The 22674-nt window shown below is 34.8% G+C and overlaps 1 protein-coding gene across 3 annotated transcripts in view; it reads right to left on the bottom strand.

Moving 5' to 3' along the window:
- The window catches only part of SPATS2 (spermatogenesis associated serine rich 2), a 94593-nt gene that overhangs the window by 50889 nt on the left and 21030 nt on the right, over positions 1 to 22674 (bottom strand). Inside the window, exon 1 of one of the 3 annotated variants that reach the window (XM_064490951.1) lies at positions 3413 to 3602. The exons of the other annotated variants lie outside the window; for them this stretch is intronic. The gene's annotated coding sequence lies outside the window, so the exon portion shown is untranslated. Of the gene's footprint in view, positions 1 to 3412; positions 3603 to 22674 lie in introns of those variants that run through there. 3 annotated transcript variants of the gene reach the window in all.

Below are 22674 nucleotides of genomic sequence, written 5' to 3'. Positions count from 1 at the left end.
AGTGAGTGCATATATATGTTAAAATTCACTGAGCTGTACTCTTAAAGTTTGTGCATTTTACTGTACATAGAATATAAATTAAAAATCAAAAATTTTTTTCTGTAAAAACTAGGGGAAAAAAACTCAAAGAATACTCTTGACTAAGCCACTCATTTGTACACAAGAAACCAGTCAAGCATTTTTCCCAAATGGGGACAAAATGTATATAATACCTCATTGTATTGATTAAATTAAAGCCTCAATGTGGGAAAACTAGTAATCAATAATGGACAGATATATTGAAAAGCAAATTAAATGATTAAATCTGGATGTTTTCTATTAATCTGTTGCTCCTTACTGAACAGTAGAGCAAATTCAAAATGGTCAGTCTGGGATTAGTGACTTCAGTGAGCTAGAGCTCAGAGCTAAAAAAACCAATGAACCAGATTCCATCTTCAGTTAGTTTTGCTCTAAAGAAGTCCATGGTCACAGACCACACCTCCAGTACCTGCTATGGAAACACATGGTGCTAGTTCCTAGATGCCCTGAGCCTAAGGGTACAGCTCAGTGACTCTCAAGGTAGGGAAATGGGAAGAGGATGGGCACATACAGTTTTAAAATCTATTACTTTGAGTTACTGCTATATGTTGTATTTATTTTTCATTTCAAATCACAACAAAAGTGGACATAAAGTTTTTCTATTTATCAGAATGGGAACATGGGTTAAAAAGGAATGAGAAAAAGAGAAAGTAGAATAGAGGTTACAAGAAGCTAGGAGTAAGGAGGAAAAGAAGAGTTATTAATGGGTACAAAGTTTTTGTTGGGGATGATAAAAAACTTCAAGGATAGATCGTAGTAATGGTTACACAACACTGTGAATGTATTTAATGCCACTGACTTGTATATTTATGAATGGTTAAAATACTAAATATTATGCTATATATATATTAATTTCAACTAGACTCAAATAGACAAAACAATCTTGAAAAAGAACAAAGTTGGAGGCCTCACACTTGTCAACTTCAAAACAGATTACAAAGCTACAGTAATCAAAATAGTGCAGTAATGGCATAAAGACTAACATTTAGACCAATGGAATAAAACAGGGGGCTCAGAAATAAACTCTCACATATACAGCCAAATGATTTTTGACAAGGGCACCAGGACCACTCAATGGGAAAAGAAGAGTCTCTCCAACAAATGATGCTGGGAAAACTGGATATCCACATGTGAAAGAATGAAGTTGAACCCTTCACTTACACCATATACAAAAATCAACTCAAAATAGATAAAAGCCCTAAACATAAGATCTAAAACTCCTAGAAGAAAACACAGAGGAAAAGCTTCATGACATTGAATTTGGCAATGATTTCTTGGATAAGACACCAAAAACACAGCAAAAAAGGGCAAAAATAGACAAATAGGACTATGTGAAAATCAAAAACTTCTGTACATCAAAGAAAATAATCAACAGAGTGAAAAGGCAATCTATGGAATGGGAGAAAAATATCTGTAAGTCACATTATAGGATAAGGGGTTAACATCCAGAATATATAAAGAACCCCAACAAGTTAACAACAGAAAAATTAATGACCCAATTTAAAAATGGACAAAGAACTTGAATAGACATTTCTCCAAAAAAGATATGCAAATTGCCAACAAACACACAAAAAGATGCTTACCATCACTCACCATCAGAGAAACACAAATCAAAATCACAATGAGGTATCACCTCATACTCATTAGGATGGCTGCTACCAGACAAACAGAGACAAACAAAACACCAAAACAAACCAACCAACCCCAGAAAATGTACTGTCAAGGATGTGGAGAAACTGGAACTCTTGTGTACTGTTGATGGGATATAAAGTCGTGCAGCTGCTATGGAAAACATAAAGGTTCCTCAAAAAATTAAAAATTGAACTATTGTATGATCCAGAAATCCCACCTCTGGGTATATATCCAAAAGAACTGAAAGTAGGCTATTGAGAAGATATCTGTACACCCATATTCACTGTAGCACTATTTATAAAAGACAAGAGGTGGAGACAATGGATGACCAGATAAACAAACTGTGGCATATACATATAACAGAATATTATTTGGCCTTTAAAAAGAAGGAAATCTTGACAAATGCCACAACATGAATGAATTTGAGGACATTACGTCAAATGAAGTGTCAGTCATAAAAGACAAATATTGTATGACTCCACTTACATGAGAAACAGAAACAGAATGGTGCCTATCAGGGGAAAGAAGGACAGGGAAATGGGATATTGTGATTTAATAGGTACAAACATACTCAGAGACATTGCAGGTTCAGTGCCAGATCACTACAATAAAATAAACATTGCAACAAAGCAAGTCACAGGAATTTTTTGGCTTCCCAGTGCATATACAAGTTGTTTACACTACACTGTAGTCTACTAAGTGTGCAATAATAGCATTATCTCTTCAAAAAATGTACATACTTTAATTTAAAAATACTTCATTGTTAACCATGATCTGACAACGCAGGGTTACCACAAACCTTCAGTTTGTTAAAAAAGAACAAAAACAAAAAGAAAAACAGTATCTGTGAAGTGCAATAAAGTGAAGCACAATTAAACAAAGTATGCCTATAATTTCAATATTGTTCTCTTGGAATAGGGAAGCCTGAGGAGAGGGAGAGAGACAGGGGAACAGCCAGTTGTGGAGCAGTCAGAACATATAACAACATTCACCAATTAAGTTTGCTGTCTTGTGTGGGCATGGTTTGCGGCACCCCAAAACAACTAGAATAGTAACATCAAAGATCACCGATCAAAGACCACTGTAACAAATATAGTAATACTGAAACAGTTTGAAATACTGCAAGAAATATCAAAATGTGATAGAGACACAAAGTGAGCAATATGTTGGAAAAATGGCACCAACAGACTTGCTTGACACAAGGTTGCTACAAACATTCAATTTGTAAAAAAATGCAACATCCATGAAGTGCAATAAAGCAAATCTCAATAAAACAAAAGGATGTCTGTAGAAAGTTTCAATTTTACAAGATGGAAAATTTCCACAGATCTGTTACACAACTACATAAATATACTTGACTACTGACCCATACATTTATAAATGATTAAGATGGTAAATTTTACATTATGTATTTTTTATCACAATAAAAATTTTTAATTTTTTTAAAATTTTCAGGAATACACTGATTTGGAAAAAAAGAAAGAAAAAGGGATGAGAAATATTAAACAGGGATGGATTGGCATAAATCCATCACCACTCATGGAAAACCAAAACAAAACACATGCTCTACTGAGGTTAAGTACATCACTCGTATAGATGCAATGTGGTGAGTGGATAAGTGAGGGCTTTAGAGCCAGACTGCCTGGGTATCCATCCCAGTTCCACCACCTCCTAGCTGAATGACCAGAAGCAAGCTACTTACCTTCTCTGTGTCTCTGCTTCTTCATCTGTAAAATGCAAATAATGCTAGCATCTTCCCCACAGGGCTGTTGTATGATATAAGTGAGTTCATACAGATGTAGCACTTAGAAGAATGTCTGGCATTTATTGACAACCACTGGTTGATAAACACTGGTTGATATTAACTGCAATGAAAGATGTGTCTCCTAAAACTAAAAGGTTCCAAGAATCATACATAAGTTACTTAACAAAAATGAATGGAAACTATACCAAGACTATGAGTTACTAGCAATAGGTGATAATTTCAGGTACTGTTAGAACTTTAAAACAGCAATCCCATCTAATTTACATGATGTGTAGTTACGAAATCAGAATGGTTCAAAGTACTCAAGATATAGAGGGTATGATTTCCAAATCTTGGGGTGCATAACTTTTCACATTGGCATGCATTATAAGAACCTGACACACTAACAAATAAAAGGTAAATTAGGCTGTACATAAACATATTTGCAGTTATTTTAAATTTAAAATACAGATTGTTACAGAATCTACCTATCAGTAGAACCAGGGAAAAAGGGAGGATGGGTGAAGAAGGAAAAAAACATAAGAAAATTAAATCCTCATCTTCCATAATAGGATTGCCCCTAAAAAGATTAAGAAGTCAGTATAGCCATGCTACTCAGAAATATGGAGGTTAATGCCAGAAGAAATGTTTGTAATTACCCATGGAAAACTAGAATAGGGAATAGTAGGGAAGAGGGGAGAAGAAGCAAAGGACTGATTTTTTTTTTTAATTATTATAAGCCTTGTAATACTCTCTGACTTCTTATACCACATGCAGTCAGTCCTCCATATCTGGTTTCTGCATTCTCAGATTCAATCAACCAAGAAACAAAAATATTCAGAAAAAAAAAATCCAGAAAGTTCCAAAAAGCAAAACTTGATTTTTGCCACACACCAGCAACTATTTACATACCATTTACATTGTATTAGGTATTATAAGTAATCTAGAGATGATTTAAAATATACAAGAGGATATTTGTAGGTTATATGCAAATACTACACCATCTCATATAAGGGACTTTAGCATCCACAGATTTTGGTATCTGTGGCAGGTCCTGGAACTAATTCTCAGCAAATACTAAGGGAGGACTATGTGTATACTTAGATTAAAAAATATTTTGGCCTATTTTACGCAAATTAAAACTACTAAGACACTGTTTTTTACCTTCAGATTGACAAATGTCCCAAAGGATTATACACACTGGTAGTAAGGCTGTGGAAAAACAGGTACCTGTCTAAGTGAGAATGTCAATTTGTACAATACCTATGGTAAACAACTAGATAGTAGTTACCAAAATTAAAAATGCATATACTGACCTGAACAAGCAGTTCTCCAAGGAAGACACACAAATGATCAATAAGCACATGAAAAAAATGCTCAATATCACTAATTATCAGAGAAATGCAAATCAAAACTACAAGGAGGTATCACCTCACACCAGTCAGAATGGCCATCATTCAAAAATCCACAAATGACAAATGCTGGAGAGGCTGTGGAGAAAGGGGAACCCTCCTACACTGCCGGTGGGAATGCAGTTTGGTGCAGCCACTGTGGAAAACAGTATGGAGATTCCTCAAAAGACTAGGAATAGACTTACCATATGACCCAGGAATTCTGCTCCTGGGCTTATATCCAGAAGGAACCCTACTTCAGGATGACACCTGCACCCCAATGTTCATAGCAGCACTATTTACAATAGCCAAGACATGGAAAACAGCCTAAATGTCCATCAACAGGTGACTGGATAAAGAAGATGTGGTATATTTATACAATGGAATACTACTCAGCCATAAAAACCAACAACATAACACCATTTGCAGCAACATGGATGCTCCTCGAGAATGTCATTCTAAGTGAAGTAAGCCAGAAAGAGAAAGAAAAATACCATATGAGATCACTCACATGTGGAATCTAAAAAAAAAAAAAGCATAAATACAGAACAGAAATAGACTCATAGACATAGAATACAAACTTGTGGTTACCAAGGGGGTGGAGGGTGGGAAGGGATAGACGGGATTTTAAAATTGTAGAATAGATAAACAGGATTATACTGTAAAGCACAAGGAAATATACACAAGATCTTATGGTAGCTCACAGAGAAAAAAATGTGACAATGAATATATATACATGTTCATATATAACTGAAAAATTGTGCTCTACACTGGAATTTGACACAACATTGTAAAATGATTATAAATCAATAAAAAATGTTAAAAAAGAAAAAGGTAAAAAAAAAATGCATATACTGGGGGGAAGGGTATAGCTCAGTGATAGAGCCTGTGCTTAGCATGCAGGAAGGAGGTACTGAATTCAATCACCAGTACCTCCATCAAACAAATAAATAGACAAATCTAATTTCCCACCCCCTAAAAATTAAACAACAAAAATGCATATACTATTTGACCTAGCAAGGCAATTTCTAGGAATTTGCCCTACAAGCATATTTACAAATGTCTGCACAGGTATGTCCAAAGTTATCAAATGTAACATTATTTATTAGAGCAAAAGATTGGAAACAATCTAACTGTCCATCAACAGGACATTAGTTTAATAAATTATGGTTTATTCATACAATGAAATAGTATGCAAATATTTTTGAGAAGAGAGAAAGCTCTTTTACATATTGATATGTAAACAGGTAGCCTGTTTTTCCACAGCCTTACTACCACTGTAGTAAGAAAAATACCATATAATACCGTTTATATGTGGAATCTTAAAAAAAAGACACAAATGAATTTATTTACAAAGCAGAAACAGATTCACTGACATAGAAAACAAACTTATGGTTACTGGGAGGTGGGGAAGGAGGTGAGAAGGGATAAATTGGGAGCTCAAGATTTGCAGATACTAACTACTATATATAAAATAAACAACAAGTTTCTACTGCATAGCACAGGGAACTACTATATTCAATATCTTATAGAAACCTATAATGAAAAAGAATATGAAAAGGAATATATGTATGTATATGTATGACTGAAATATTATGCTGTACATAGAAATTGACACAATATTGTAAACTGACTTCAATAAAAAAAGACTTTTCAATCTACCTTTTTATACTTTGGCATTAGAACCATACAGACATCTAATCTGTTCAAAATACTTGTAATACTTTTTTTTAAAAAGATCACTTCCCAGTAGATTAAATCAAAGCTGAAAAACATCAGTTGAATCTAAATATCATTTGTTGCAACTCAGAAACCCAATCAACAGGATGAAGAAATGTCAGTAAGAACTTACAAACACTAACTCTCTAGACCTGCAGAATAACAATCAAAAATAAGAAAGTGGAGGTGTTCCAAATAAAAGCACTTTCCCCTGACTTATAAAAGGTTTTGGTTGTGAGAAAGTAAAGAAGAGTTCTTATTCCACAATAACTCGGTTTGACAATAAATATTCTCAGTAGCTTTATAAAGGAATATGAATAAGGAGAAAGACCCAAAGTAATGCATTCATACATTCTAAAAAATAATTAGGAAGAAAAGAGATGACTTCCATAGGTCAAAAAGGTGAATATGAGACATTTCCATAAGTATGTTTTCTCAACAAATGTCTTTATTCATTAGCACTAACTTTCCAATTCATATGCCTTCCTAACTGAAAAACTCCCATAATTCTAAGAAATGATCACTATAAATTTTATTTTTGAAAATGAAACTTTCATTTAGAAAAATCAATAAATTCCCTTTTTAAAATATAAACCTTGAGTTGGAACAACACAGAATTGGAAATTGGAACAAAATAGAATTTCTGGAAATTTAAAATACATTCTGGGGGGTGGAGGGTGGGAAGGGATAGACTGGGATTTCAAAATTGTAGAATAGACTACACTGTATAGCATAGGGAAATATACACAAAATGTTATGATAACTCACAGAGAAAAAAATGTGACAATGAGTGTGTATATGTCCATGAATAACTGAAAAATTGTGCTGAACACTGGAATTTGACACAACATTGTAAAATGATTATAAATCAATAAAAAATGTTAAAAAAAATACATTCTAAGCAGAAAAATCAGAAACCACGTGATACCACAACTGTTTGATACTATTAAAAGACACAGGACCCTCTAAATTGCTTAACGTTAGTCACCAGTGGCAGCTGTAAGTGTGGGAGCAGAGGGGGCTCAAAAGGAGCAAAGCAGGAATACATATATGTTTGTCTTCCTATTTCACTGCCAGCTGGGTGATAAGAGTTGTCTGTACCCTCCCCTTCATGCAGGTGGCTGTAACCCAAGTCCAATCAAGCCAAATTATCCTCATCTATATAAATTCTTCAATAAGGTTTTGAACAATACTGATCATTTCACCCCTACCCCACTCCACACATACAAAAAGGCCATTCCTTCCATCTCCCTGAAGCACAGATGCACAAGCAGCACAAGGGAATGGAGGCAGCTATGAGGCAAAAACAAAACAAGGCAATTAAGAGCAACTTTATTCACTGATTGTAATCCATAAAGGGAAATCCTATGCATATAGAAAAAGTGATTTCTAATACACCTGCTAACTTAAAAAATATTAATTGATCAATTAATAAGTATTTAAGATGAATCACTATGTGCCAATACTCAACACAAGCTAAAACATGGATAAACCTTAAGGACATTATGCTAAGTGAAATAAACCAGTCACAAAATACTGTATAATTCTACTTATATGAGGTACTTAGAGTAGTCAAATTCATAGGGACAGCCACCTACATGTGGAATCTAAAATATGATACAAGTGAACTTACTTACAAAACAGAAACAGACTCACAGACATAGAAAACAAATTTATGGTTACCAAAGGGGAAAGTGGGTGGCAGACGGCTAAATTAGGAGTTTGAGATTAGCAGATACAAACTACTATATATAACACAGTTAAATAACAAGGTCCTACTGTATAGCACAGGGAACTATATTCAATATTCTGTAATAAATCATAATGGAAAAGAACATGAAAAAATATATGTATACACATATATATAAATGAATCACTTCGCTGTACACCAGAAACTAAAGTAACATTGTAAATCAATTTTTAAAACAAGAAAACGTAAATAGTCCTATACCTATAAAAGTAACTGAGGTCATATTTTTAAATTCTTTCATAATGATAAGGATCTCATCCCTGATCTACTGCTGGTAGGAGTATAAATTGGTACAACTTCTTTGGAATACAGATATTATTTTGTAAAGTAGAACATTTATCAATCCTATGACACAGAAATTACATTCAGTGCCAAGAGAAATTCTTACTCATGGTACACCAGAAAACGTAGAATTCTTAACAATGAGAAATGGAAACAACCCAAATATCAACAGGAAATGAATAAATTGTGATGTATTCACTAAATGAAATATTGTATGGCAGAGAAAATGTGTCAACTACAACTACATGCAATAATACAGAAGAATCTTAGCAATATGATGTTAAGCATAAAATGAAAGAAATTTACAGATTACATATACATGACGTTCTTGTTTAAAAAATTAAATACAAGTAACACTAGACAATATATTATTTAGATACACATATACATCTAATAAAACTATTTTTTGAAAAGGTAATGGAAAGAGTAAAAAAAAAAAAGAAAACTTAGGATAGTATTTACCTTGAAAGGCAAGAGGACATTAGAGGGGAGAACATATAATACTGTCTATATTCAATATTAAAATTCTTAGGTTAAATGGTGGGTTCATGAATATTCTATATAATATTTCTAAAAACCAAATACACAACATAAACAAAATGACAAAACAAATACATAACGAAGTTTTTTTAAAGGGCTGTTGAAGGATGTGGAATAACTGATTTCTACACATTACTAGTGGGAGTGTAAAAACTATTCAGTAGAATGTACTAAAGCTGAACATAAGCATATCCTATAACCAGGTGTCTCACTCCTATGTATATGCTCAACAAAATGCATGTATATATGCATGTATGTGAGACATGTAAGACATGTATAAGAATGTTTACAGCAGAATTATTTGTAAGAGGCCAAAACTAGAAATAAACCTAAACATCAATCAGTGACAGAATGGATGCATAAACTGTGGTATATTCACAGAGTAGAATACAATACACTGCAGTGAAAAAGAGTGAGATACTGACATAACATGAATCTATTTCAAAACCACTGCTAAGCAAACAATGTGGTTTCTTATCAGATTTCTTTAAAAGCAGTGATTCAAAGCCTTAGTGAGCCTTCAGTGATAGTACTCTAAAGCTTCTAATTTCATTCATTATTCAAGTAATATTCATTGAATACCTACTACATTCTAAGCCTTGTGGGAGCTTGATTGGGAGGGTGCTGTTTCAGATTCAGGGGAGAATTACAATATGTCAGAATGCAGGGGTTTAATGTGAGAGTGGAGATGGAAAAGTGGCAGCCAAACCCCTTACCTATTCAGCTGAGAAGTCTAACAATAAGGGAATGAAAGAAACAGGATATTAGCCAGAGTTCCAGCAAGGCCAAGCAAAAGGGGTTTTCCCTTAGAGTTTCCCCTTTTAAAAAAGGAATGCTTTTTGAAAGAGGAGAAGGAAAGACAAACATAGTACAGAGAAGGGTAATACTTATAAAAGTCTAAAATAACTTAGAGAGGCAATATCAAATATAAAATTAGCCTTACTTTCAGCTCCAATTAATCTTCTTTTAATGCCTACTATGTGCTAGAAATGTACTAAGCAATTTCATACACATTATCTTATTTAATCTTCACAACAACCCTGTGAGGTAAAAGAAACATACTTCTTAAACAAACAAACAAGACAGGAAGAAATATGGATATAGAAGAGGGAAGACAAGGGAGGTTATACCAAATGACCCCAACTGTCTGAGTAATGGAAACAAGAGGAGAGAAAGCAGGGAGGTTTGAGGGCCTGCGAGGAGTAAGAAAGAAAACACTTACGGCCCACCATGTGCTGTTACATCCCTTATAAACCAAGTTCATGTAATCCTGCTTAGTATTTGTTATCTATTTAACTGAAGAACTTGAGACTGTGAGACTTTCTCAAGTTCTAACAGCTGGTAAGTGGTGGGGTGGTGATTTAAGCCCAGGGATATGAGACTACAAATTCTATTTCTTTCTAGTATACCAAAGCTGCGTCAAAATCAGGAAAGTGCAAGGGAATAAATATGAGAGAAATTAAAAAGGTCATGAAGCAGGAAAGGTCCAGTTAAAAGTAGACACCATGAAATATAGATGGAAAATATCTGGAGTTTGAGCCTGAGCCACTAGGTAGCTCTACAGCAGCGACATACATGGGATTGTCTCATCTGCAGACTGGCTTGAACTAAATGAACGGTAAGATTCTTTCCAGGTACTGAAGCTCTGTGGTATTGTAAATAAATTATGGTCTCTGCCAGATTTCATGGCAATCTTATTATTTATTCCTTCATAATGTGCAAAAAGTAGGTTCATTGATTTAGTTGAATATCAGACACCAATTTTGTTCTTAAAATATAGTAACAGTATTTTTCGAGTGATATAGTTTAATATACTTAAATTAATTTTGTTATAGAATAGATATTTTAGAAGTTGCTGAAGTAGGTGATAACCCTGATTGAAGCCTGTAGATTCCCCAATCAATGTGAAATATATCAGAATTAGAATGGGATCATGGTAATACAAGAATTAGCTCTTAATAAAGTCATAAAATATTTTTCCTTCTCTCTTATTTGCTTTTCTTGTATATTGAAAATTGTTCATATTGGATTTAATTAAACCACAAACAAGTGCATCGAATTCTTACAATTCCAACTAAATGACTTTTTAGCACCTTTGTACAAATTAATGTAAAGACACTAATAATGGATATCCTTTGCTGAGATTCATAATTAAAGCTAACAGTTTTCTGTGGAAAGAGAAAAAAAAAAAGTAGACATCATGAATTTGGAGCAGATAATGCCAACTCCATGCCCTCTCCCCCGCTGGGTTCAACTACCCAGATAAAAAGTATTTAACACTGGGAAGTTGCTAAAGTTGTAATAAATTAATACTTTTTTAATGAATTAAAATAGGGCAGGAGGGTTCTACCTTCCTTCAAATTATCACTATGTCTTTACTAATGGAGTATCTACAAAATATTAGGCATTGGTAGTCTTATGAAACTTGCTACCTAACTATTCAAAGCCACTGGTGGTTTAGGTAACTGCTAACAGTCCAAAATTCAACACTAATCTAAGTGTTCTAATGTCTATCAAGATACTAGAAAAATCCATCCATTAAGAATAACTTAATTTTCCTTCATTTTAAAAACTGACTTCATTTACAAGGAATGAAAGTGTCTAAGACTAACACACATAGAATTGTTGTCAAAAAACAGAATCCAGATCCATTTATTTTGTCCTTTTATGACAAACTGTGAAAGACTTTGAAATGGACCAAAAAGATCACCTGGCATCTTCAATGGTCAACTAGGCATTGTGTAATATGCACCTTCCTAGTTACCTGATTCTAAAAGGTTTGCATTCTTCATGATCTTTGAGCTGTTTTATAACTGTAAGTTGTAGATAAATGACAGTAATACAAGGCATTCTTGTCCATACACTTGCAAACAAATTCTGGCCAGTGAGGGAAGAATGATTTCCTCATGTCCCTGTGGAAAAAGCCAGTTTTGCATCCATTTGTAAATTCATTTCAGCATACTTGATCCTAGATATAGATATAGACATAGATAGTACTTTGAACTTTCCTTGGAATTACTTTTAACATCTTACTGGTTCTCCTGTTAATTAATGAGTTAAATAACATCTTTTACACTTTCTTATTTTATATTTCATGAAAATCATGGTTCTAACTTTTAATCCTTTAGCAATGAATTTTATATAACATGTAGTAGCTACCATGGAAAATGAAAAATGTAATGCAAAAGCTCAAGGGAAGGAAACATCATTTTCTACTCATATATATATATATATGAGTAGAATGCATAATGCATATGTATAAGATATATATATATATATATATATAAAGAAAACCAGACAAAAATTAGGCCTTGACTCTTCCCAGTTCTGAAATTTTAAGACTCTAAGAAGCAGTCATTGTTGAAGTTGGTCATTCTTGAAAGAGCCCATAACTCACAAAAAAACTCTTTGGAGTGATATTTGCAGCTGCTTTTATCCCCCAGTGCAGTGTAAACAAAGCACTGTCTCAAGAACAGAAGCTTCATCATTTCAGAAATGCTTAGAATCTTTTCTCTGAACTACTTTTGTTAACTAGTCACTAAAAAATAGATGGTACATCTTCATATTGAACTAAAAATCTACATTTGACAAATGTTTTTTCGATCCAAAAGATTTTTCTGCCAGTCAACATCTGTATGATCATAAAAATATTAAATACATTTGCTGTTTTCAAAATAATAGTTGTCATCTATTGGTGTATGTCACATGAAAGGACAGAATAATTATGTATTTTTTAACAAAGTAACCTGAATCAAATATTTACAAACAGTTTAAAGAAGCCAAAGACAGAAATCAATATACAAACTAAATATCAAATCAACAATATATTTCAAATTTATTAATGCAGGAGATAAAGGTGTATCAATGGTCAAATCTTCTGGCTTCTAAGACCCAGATTAAAAATATCTCTAATACCACTTGTCTCTAAGGGATTACTGGTTTCACAAAGCAGCTTTATTCCTCACTCAAGATCAAACTAATCCCCTGACACTCTGAGGAAAGAAAGAGTAAAATCAAGTTTTACCAAAAATCTTTACACTCAGCATTCATTCAGATCCTTCCAAACCACTTTCATGGCTTGTATCATGCCAGAAAAATATTACTCTAGCAAGTAATTATTCTGTCCAAAAACGAACAGAGTAATTTAAATTGGAAATAATTTGCTGCCCATGTCATTCATAAATCCATGCTACTATATTATAATTCTTAAAATGAATGCATAATGCATGCAGCATATCATGCGTTAAATATTCTAAAAGGTAAGTTTTCATCTAGTTAAACTTAGTTAAGTAGATACTACCGGATTTAAAAGCATGACAAGTTAACCCTTCCTTCTCCCCTCCTCTACTCCCTCCAAATCAACAGGAACCTTTCAGGAGGTAATAATACTTGTCAATTAGTAGGAAAGAGGAGGCAAATGAATAAAACAACCGGGAAAGGTACAGAATGCTACTCTCCCAAAAAGATGTTACCTCTTCCAAATTGCAACTGAAGTTAAAGAACTAAAGTGAGAAGTCTTCAACATTTTCAGTAGTTCAAGGTAATATATTGTTCTTCTTGGGAGTGTAACCCATTTCAAAACTTTCTTTTCTGACTCTTCTCGAGGTTCTTAAACTTTGAGTACGTATTTCTAGGATTTTATTAAAGCTCTGTAAAAGTATTTTTCAAAGACCAAGTAGAAAAAAACAAAAACAGAATCATCTAAAATAAAAGCTAATGACTAAGTCAAGTAAGTCAGAGAAAGACAAATATATAGTATCACTTACATGTGGAATCTAAAAAATGAACTTATTCACAAAACAGAAACAGACTCAGACACAGAAAACAAATTTATGGTTACTAAAGGGTAAGGGGGAGGGATAAATTAGGAGTATGGGATTAACAAATACACACTACCAAATATAAAACAGTTAAACAACAAGGATTTACTGTATAGCACAGAGAACTACATTCAATATCTTGTAATAACCTATAATGTAAAAGAATCAAAAAAAGAAGAGACATATATATATATATATATATATATATATATATACACACACACACACATGCATGTAATAATCATTTTGCTGTACACTTGAAACTAATACAATATTGTAAATCAACTATACTTCAATTAAAAAATAGAAAGAAATAAAAGTGCAAGATAATTAAATATCATTTTGGCTTTATTTTCATCGTACACTATTAAAACGTATTATTCAGGGGAAAGGTATAGCTCAAGTGGTAGAGCGCATGCTTAGCACGCATGAGGTCCTGGGTTCAATCCCCAGTACCTCCTCTAAAAATAAATAAACCTAATTACTCCCCCTCAAAAACAAACAAACAAAAAAGTATTATTATCTGAAAAATAAATAACAGCTAGTAGGCTTTTCCCTCTACCCCCAATTCAACAATGTACAGATCTGGATATCAAGAAAAATAAAACAGGTAAATAATTAAATTCAGGCATTTCTTCTTCCCAGAGTAGGAAGAGCAATATGGCAGGCAGCTATTTCTTTAACAACTTCCTATTCACTAAGCAATTTTCTTTTTTTTTCAGGTCGTCAGACAATTTGGGTGAATCTCTCATGATATACAAATCCAAAGAGAAAGGTAAAGAAAGAAGCAACACTGGAAGAAAAAGAAAACAAAATGAGAACACAAAAATGCAATATTCACATTGCCTGTTTGACCCTAAACAAATAAAGCAAAATATACTCACTGACACCTTCTTTTCGTCTAGAGAAAAAAGGAAAAAAATAACACAAAAGCCTCTACAAACACATATCAAGAAATACTCCAACTTTTTCAAATATTTTAGCTCCAGAGCTAGGTCACTATAATAAGGTAAGCAAAGTCTTCTCAGGCAGTCAGGCAGTAGAGCGGTTCGAGACCATTCCCTAATGCTATCCAGAGTCTAGAGTAAAATCACTTCTATCACCCATCCCCTCTTCAAAATTTCCCTTAAAGGTATCCCTGCAGGCATTAAGAAAACTAGATATTCAATTTAAGAAAAAATCAATTCAAACCAGAATTTTTAATAGTTCGGCAGCTTTTTTCCTTTTTCTCTTTGTTCCTTTTGTTTCCTCTTTTAGGATGGAAGCACTATTACGCCTACACTCATACAAAAGAAAGAAGAGAGAGGAAAAGGAAGGCCAAGTCCAAAACTTCCAAGTCCTCTCTGCTGAAGAAAAGAGGTATTTCTTACCGTGAAGTCTCCTTCCAGGGCTCTTCACAAATCCATTGCTGAACATTAAATAAAGGGAGAATATCTCCTACCTCCACCACCCCATGAACAGGGAGTAGAAAGCCTGCCCTAACAAAGCATGACCCACCATACAGTCTAGCTTCTAAAAAATTCTGATAGGTGTATGTATGGGGAATTTTGTATTTTAAAACATCTCTGCAAATTTTTTGATCTTACTCCCATCAAAAGGTAGAGTCTAATTCTCCTCCCCATGAAGAGGATGAAGCGGAAGTGACACTCAGCAACTTCAAAAGTTAGGGCATAAAAGATGATAAAATTTCTGCCTGGTGCCTCCCAGTTCAGGCAAGCTTGGAGTCCTGAGTTACCATGTAAGACATCCAGCCACCCTAAAGCCCTCATGCTGGAGAGACTATGGGAGAAGGCCGCGGAGGGGTAGAGAAGTCTGAGAGTGTCAGCCGTTCTAGTCTTCCCAGCTCAACCACCAGACTTGTGAATGAGGAATCCCTGGAGATGACTCCAAGTCCAGCTACCATCTGCCTCTAACTGAGTAACAGACTTTGGCGAGGAAGACTTTTAAATGATTCCAGCCTCAGCTATGATCCAATCGCCTGCACATGGAAAACCATGAGAAAGAACTGCCTAGCTGAGCCCAAACATCAGAGCCATAAAAGATAAAAAGGAGTGCTGTTTTACAGCACTCAGTTTGGCATGGTGTATTACCCAGCACTAGGTAACCAAAACAGATTTTGGTAGAGGGAGTGGGTTGTTTCCATAACAAAAAGTTAAGCTGTCTGGCTTTGGGACTGGGTGGCAGGAGAAAGCAAGGGCCTTCAAAGTGTTAGTAAAGCCTGAAGGATCTTAAGGACACTGGTAGAAGCTGTCAATAAAGACTTAAAAAAGGGGTCAGCAAACTACAATCTACTGGCAAAATTCAGCCTGCTGCCTGTTTTTGTAAATAAAGTTTTACTGGAACACAGTCACACCCATGTGTTTACACAGTCTATGTCTATGGCTGTTTTCTCACTACAATAGCAGAGTTGAGTAGGTGTGCCAGAGATCATATGGCCCAAAAAGCCTAAAATATTATCTGGCTCTTGACAGAAAAAGGTTGTTTGCTGATCCTTGCCTTAAAAGAAAATGAAAAAACTATTACTGGAAGCTATAGGAAAGGAGAATCTTACTAGATTATGGTGGAAAGTTTAGCAAAGATGTCATCTACAGTAATGTGAAAAACAGAAAATATCTAATGAACTGATAAATGAACTGGTAAGGAGATTTCCAGGTAGAATGTCAAAAGAGTCAAGTGCTTTTTTTTTTAAGCTGTGTGCCACAAAGTACAGGTGGAGAAAGATGAGACAAAAAAGGAATTACATGATTTCCAGGCAGAATATAGAGGACATATAAAGGAGTCAGAACTTGCTAGGTCCAAAAATAAATGTTTCTTATACCCAGGCTCCCCATATAGCAAATGTTTTTCAAATTAAGAAATGCCCTGGGCAAAGATCAAACTAAGGCAGAGTCAGGGAAACATGGCCTCAAGATTAAACTTTTGTTTAGACCAAGAGTTGGCAAACTTTTCCTGTAAGGGGTCAGATAAATATTTTAGGCTTTGAGGGCCATATATAGTCTCCGTTCAACATTCTTCTTCTTTTTTTTTTTATAACCCTTAAAAATGTAAAAACAAATCTTAGCTCACTGGCCATGGTTTGCCTACCCCTAAGACTTCAAAGAGTTTAAGATGGAGCCTCAGAGATTCTGTCAAACCAAAGGCCTTCTAAGAATCTTAAAGGTGTTGTACCACAAAAGGCTTAAAGGGAGCTGACAGGGTTCAGGAAATGCCACCCCAAAATATGACACCCTGTTTTAAGATGAAGGATCTCGAGAAAATAGCAGAATGAGGAATGTCACTCTGACCTTCCCCTCAACCATTCTCCCGGAAGGAAAAAAAAAAGCCCTGTAAGAGGCAACTCCCTACACTTGAAGAAAGGAGCATCCTTATCTCCAAAGACAAAGGGACACAGAAGAATCCCAACAAACAGACTTTGCTAAATTTCCCCCAGTTTACTACACTTACTTCATACTCTTTGATCCATCATATTTCTCCACTGTCCCCTCTTCATCAAACCTAGCATAAAAATACTCAGGTTTAGATTTACAAATGTTAGCCATTATATATAAAAATAGATTTTAAAAAACAGTTTCTTTTGTGTAGCATAGAGAACTATGTTCAATATCTTGTAAAAACCTTTAATGGAAAAAATATGAAAACGAATACATGTATGTATATGTATGACTGGGACATTGTGCTGTATACCAGAGATAGACACATTCTAATTGACTATACTTCAGTCAATCAATCAATCAATCAAATTATCCCTAGAAGGCTAAAAAAAAAAAAAAAAAAAGCTCAGGTTTAAATATTTAGGTCTTCATTTATGTCTCCCATTTCACATAAAACTTACAGTAAACAAATTTGTATACTTTTCTCCTCTTAATCAGTCTTTGTCAGTTTAATTTGCAAACTCAGCCAGCGACCCTAGAAGGGTTGAGGAAAACTATTTCTTTCTCTACAAAGCCTAAGGTAGAGAAGGGTTTATATCAACGTGTAAGTGTGGCTTTTTTGTCTAGGAGATTGAACTCCTCAATAAGATTCACAGGGAATTTTATGTTCGGCAGCATTGTCACCTTGGACTAAAAAGGACAGAAACAGTACAAAATGAAAAAAGGCTTTGGGGACCTGCATCCCACCCCGCCCAAACCTCTATGGGCAGGAAACAGGCTGAGAAAATTACTCACCTGCAAACACAGGATTCATTTTATGGGAAAGGGAGGATATTCAGAGGGAAAAACCAAGAGCTGAAGGGGATGGCTCCTAGGCAGCAGGGGCTGAACCCTAATCACAGAACTAGCAATATGTGCCTGGCTGGACTTCAGGTTTGGTATGGAGCAGTGACTATTCTGTTCCTTACATTTTTCTTTATTTTTGAACAGGAGCGTCTATAGCTGTTATCTTATGCCTGTCCATTGCGGCATATAGGGTAGGCTGGGCATAGGGGATGATAACATGACTCTTTAGTTTACAGGTCTTCAAAGTGAAAGTACGGTAACTCAAGGACTAAATCTAAATAGCCTTAACTGCATCTGGATCTGATTTAGATGACATCTTGGATCTCAAGCCTCAGCCTGAAGCTATACTAGATAAGACTCTGGGGGCCTTGAGAAGGGGTAGTGTGTTTTGCATGTGAGAGGAATGTAAATAATTCATAGCCAGAGGGAAGAAAGACTAAGGTGGCTTTGAAATGGTCTGCACAATTTTGACACTCCTCCCAGCAAGAGGTGGAGTCTAGTTCTCTCCACCCCCCACCCTTGAATACAGGTCATTCTTAGTGACTTGCTTCTAATGAATAAAACGCAGTGGAAATGACAATGATTCTGAATTTAGGTCATAAAAGACAGTATCTTTCTGGCTCTCTTACTCAGAGTAAGTGCTGTTGGAGCCCTAAGCCTCCATGTAAGAAGTCTGGCTACCATGAAGCCCCGATGCTGGAAAGGATATACAGAAATAGAGAGAGAAAGAGATGTTCAAAGAGCCCCAACTATTTCAGCTTCTACTGATTTGCATTTCCCTGCTCAGGTGCCAGACATGTGAGTCTGGATGGAAGCCTCCAAGGTAACTCTAGGCCCATCTGACTACAAGTGCATAAAAGAACTCAGGCAAGAATCACTTGGCTGAGTCCAGTCAACACCCAGAACCATGAGAGCATTATGCCAAGTTTGGAGTGGTTTTGTGCCTTAGCAATAGATGACTGCAACAACATGCCTGGAGACAGACCCTAGCCTGAAATGGTGGGAGGTCCAACTTAGTGTGCCTTCCTTTATTAACAACCAAATAACATGAAACAACATCTTCATGTTCATCCACCTCCTCCTTCTTCTTCCCCCAGCTGAAATATTTGATCTGACCGTGGTGAAAAATATTTTATGACTGATTTAAATGCATACAATTATAACATGATAATTATTATCTTTCAAATTATGTATCTAACTGTTATTTGAAATCACCCATATTTACACACACACACACACAGTCAATATTTTACTGCTTACTAGTATATCATTTCACTTACTTTACAAATTTTTTTTAATGATTAAGTAATTTGAGACTGGTAGTCATACTACCTCCTCTGCAACATAATACTAATTTGTAGTGTTTTAAAAGTGGTTATACCTGCAGCAGAACTAGAATAATCATCACTAATATATAAAAACCACTATTTCTAAGGTCTCTTCATTGTTAAATGCCATGATCTACATGCAGAGAAATAAATATTTTACATTGAAGATACAAAGTTCCAACATGTTTTAGATCACTGAAAGGAATTTAACATTCTAGCTCTTAGAAGAAATGGAATTTGATGTTCACAGATTATAAACATGGTTAAGCTCAGCTTCTTTTACAGAAACTCAAACAGCTGAGCCAAGAACTAATTGGCCCCAGCAGAATGGCAGAAGGTGCTCTGGAATAGGAACAGTAAGGAGGCCGGAGGTCAAAATAACTTACTCTGAAAATGTAATTACTTTCTCCATTGTATAAGCACTTCCAACCAGACATTTTAAGAAAAAAAGCCTTAATCCTCCATGCCATCAAATAACTAAAACATCCTAAATTATTTAGCAGCAGTTTAATTGACCTTTGTTCACTTTTTCCTAGACTGTCAAATGTCTGGGCTTTTTTAGGAAGCAACTGAGAAGAAAAAAATCAAACATAATCATAATCAGTTTGACAAGAAATTTAAAAGAATAAAATATGCATTCTGCTTCTGCTTTATGATTCTTTTGAGCACTGAATAATAAATATACTCCTAAGTGTACACATACCCAGTACATATCTCACATATTGCCGAGTTTGGGTAACTAAAAGGAAAGAGGTCAGTGTGCAAAAGTCTATTTAACCCGTAACACAGCTGATTTTAAATATCAGTTGGAATAGATAAAAAAAAATTTCTTCTGTATAGCACAGGTAACTATACTTATTATCTTGTAGTAACTTATGGGGAAAAAGAATATGAAAATGAATGTATGTATGTTCCTATATGACTGAAGTATTGTGCTGTACACCAGAAATTGGCACAACATTGTAAACTGACTATACTTCAATTAAAAAATATATGTATTTTATATGTGTGTGTATGTATATGTATATATACATATACATATAAATGAAAGAGAGAAGAAAGGTTCTCTCTTACTCACTGGGCAGAAGTTTAGGCCCTGTAACAAATTTTGAAATAAATAAAGGTTACCTCCCTCAGACAGTCCACAACTACCTAATTCTTCCTTCCTCATTCAAAAGCCCCTCAATGAAATAGACCTGTCAGTTTAGTGTCAGAAAAACATTAAACTCATTGAACTAAGTCACATTAAAGAATGAATGTTTGAAAGCCTCTAACCTTCCCATGAGATAAAAGACTGTAAGCAGCATAATGCAACATAGTGGGAAAAATTCTGATTTCCAAAAAAAAATTCCCTTTATACTCTATATAAAAGAGATATGGCCATTATACTTACCATTGTACCCCCCAGCACCTGGGAAAGGGATAAGCATATAAGTGAGCACTGAAAACTTTGCCCAAATGAATAAATTCTTTGCTTTCACCCCCCATATAAGAAACTTGCATTCTAGTTCTGTTCTATCAGTAACAAGCTACATAACCTTGGACAAGGTATCTCATCTCTCAAGCTTTTGTTTCTATTACAACATAAAATGAGGTAAGGTGGGGACTGGGAATGAGGATTAGACAGTCTCATGAGGGCAATGACTCTTGTCTTATTCATCTGTAACCCAGTATCGAAAAGAGTGGCTAGAGTACATTCAAATATTTACTGGACAAAGTTTCTTCCAGCCCTGATTCTAGAATTCTTTACCATTTAAAAATTATATTTGTTTTTTAAGCATACATATTACAGTCCAATAAGCAAAAGATTTAAAATTCTTTCTCTAGGAGGGAGGGTATAGCTTAATGGTAGAGTACATGCTTAGCATGCACAAGGTCCTGGGTTCAATCCCCAGTACTTCTATTTAAAAAAAGAGATTCCTTCTCTACACTCAGCTCAGCTACCAGTAAAGGCCTTTTAAAACTAAAACACTTCTAGAATCCTCTCCACCTCTCCAAACAGGTGTTTTGTGTGACTGATACTATTTATCCCCTGGATGCAGGTTTTAAAAAGGTAAGATTTGAACAAAGATAGGATGCCAGACGTAATACAATTTTCCAGATTCTAAGCTGTTTTTTTCCAATTTGATTTTATTATGCTAAAACACTATTAGAAGTATCTGGAATAACCAGGTTAATCCATTTGCAATCCAAAAACATATTCCAAAGTCAAATGCAAATTTTTTTATCATCATCATCATCATCTATTCCATATGACCTTCCTTTAGCATAAATGCCTGAGAGGAATATACATTTATGTACATTCATGTTTTTCACAGCATGCAGCCAACAACTACTACCTACTCATTACTTACAGTCCTTTCTGTAGCACTAGATTAAAAGGTAATATTTAAAAGGATCTTATGCCTTTGGAACACTATCACTCCAAATTAATTAGCCTTCAAAAGGTTGGCACATCTCTGCTATCAGGTAATAATGACTATAATAAATTCAAGAACTTCATTTAGAACAAATTATTATGGTTGACATATTCCCAAATTATCCTAATTATTAAAGTCTAATAACAACTTTTAAAATATTAACCCATATCTTCACTAGCAATTTAGTCTGTGCCCTGCCAGTCAGCACTTCCTGTATGCTCATTCAATCACCTACCATGTACCAGACATTGTTCTAGCCCAGGGGTCAGCAAACTTTTTCTGTAAAGGGCCTGACAGCAAATATTTTAGGCTTTACAGGCCATACAGTCTCTGTTGCAATACTCAACTCTGCTGTTGTGGTGTGAAAACAGCCACAGACAATACACTAATGAGTAAGTATGGCTGTGTGCTCATCAAACTTTATTTACAAAAACATGCAGCGGGCCGTTTTTGGCTTGCCAACACCTGCTCTATGCCTATGAGGAGAGAGCAGTGAAACAAATTTTTAAAAGCAGTTAATACACCTGAAACTAACATTGTAAATCAAGTACATTTCAATAAAAAACAAAATTAAAAAAAGTAAAGTTAGATTTTAATTAATTAATTAAAATACACATGCATACACACAGTCTGTCAGATGCTGATAAGTGCTATGGAGAAAAATAAAGCAGAATCAAAGGGATAAGGAGACCTAGAGCGGCACTGAAATGATGACATTTGAGCCTGACACCTATAGAAAGAAAGAGGAAACGC

Source organism: Camelus dromedarius, chromosome 11 (genome assembly GCF_036321535.1).
Source record: "Camelus dromedarius isolate mCamDro1 chromosome 11, mCamDro1.pat, whole genome shotgun sequence".
NCBI classification, from domain to species: Eukaryota; Metazoa; Chordata; class Mammalia; order Artiodactyla; family Camelidae; genus Camelus; species Camelus dromedarius.
This window is presented reverse-complemented; position numbering and strand designations above follow the sequence as displayed.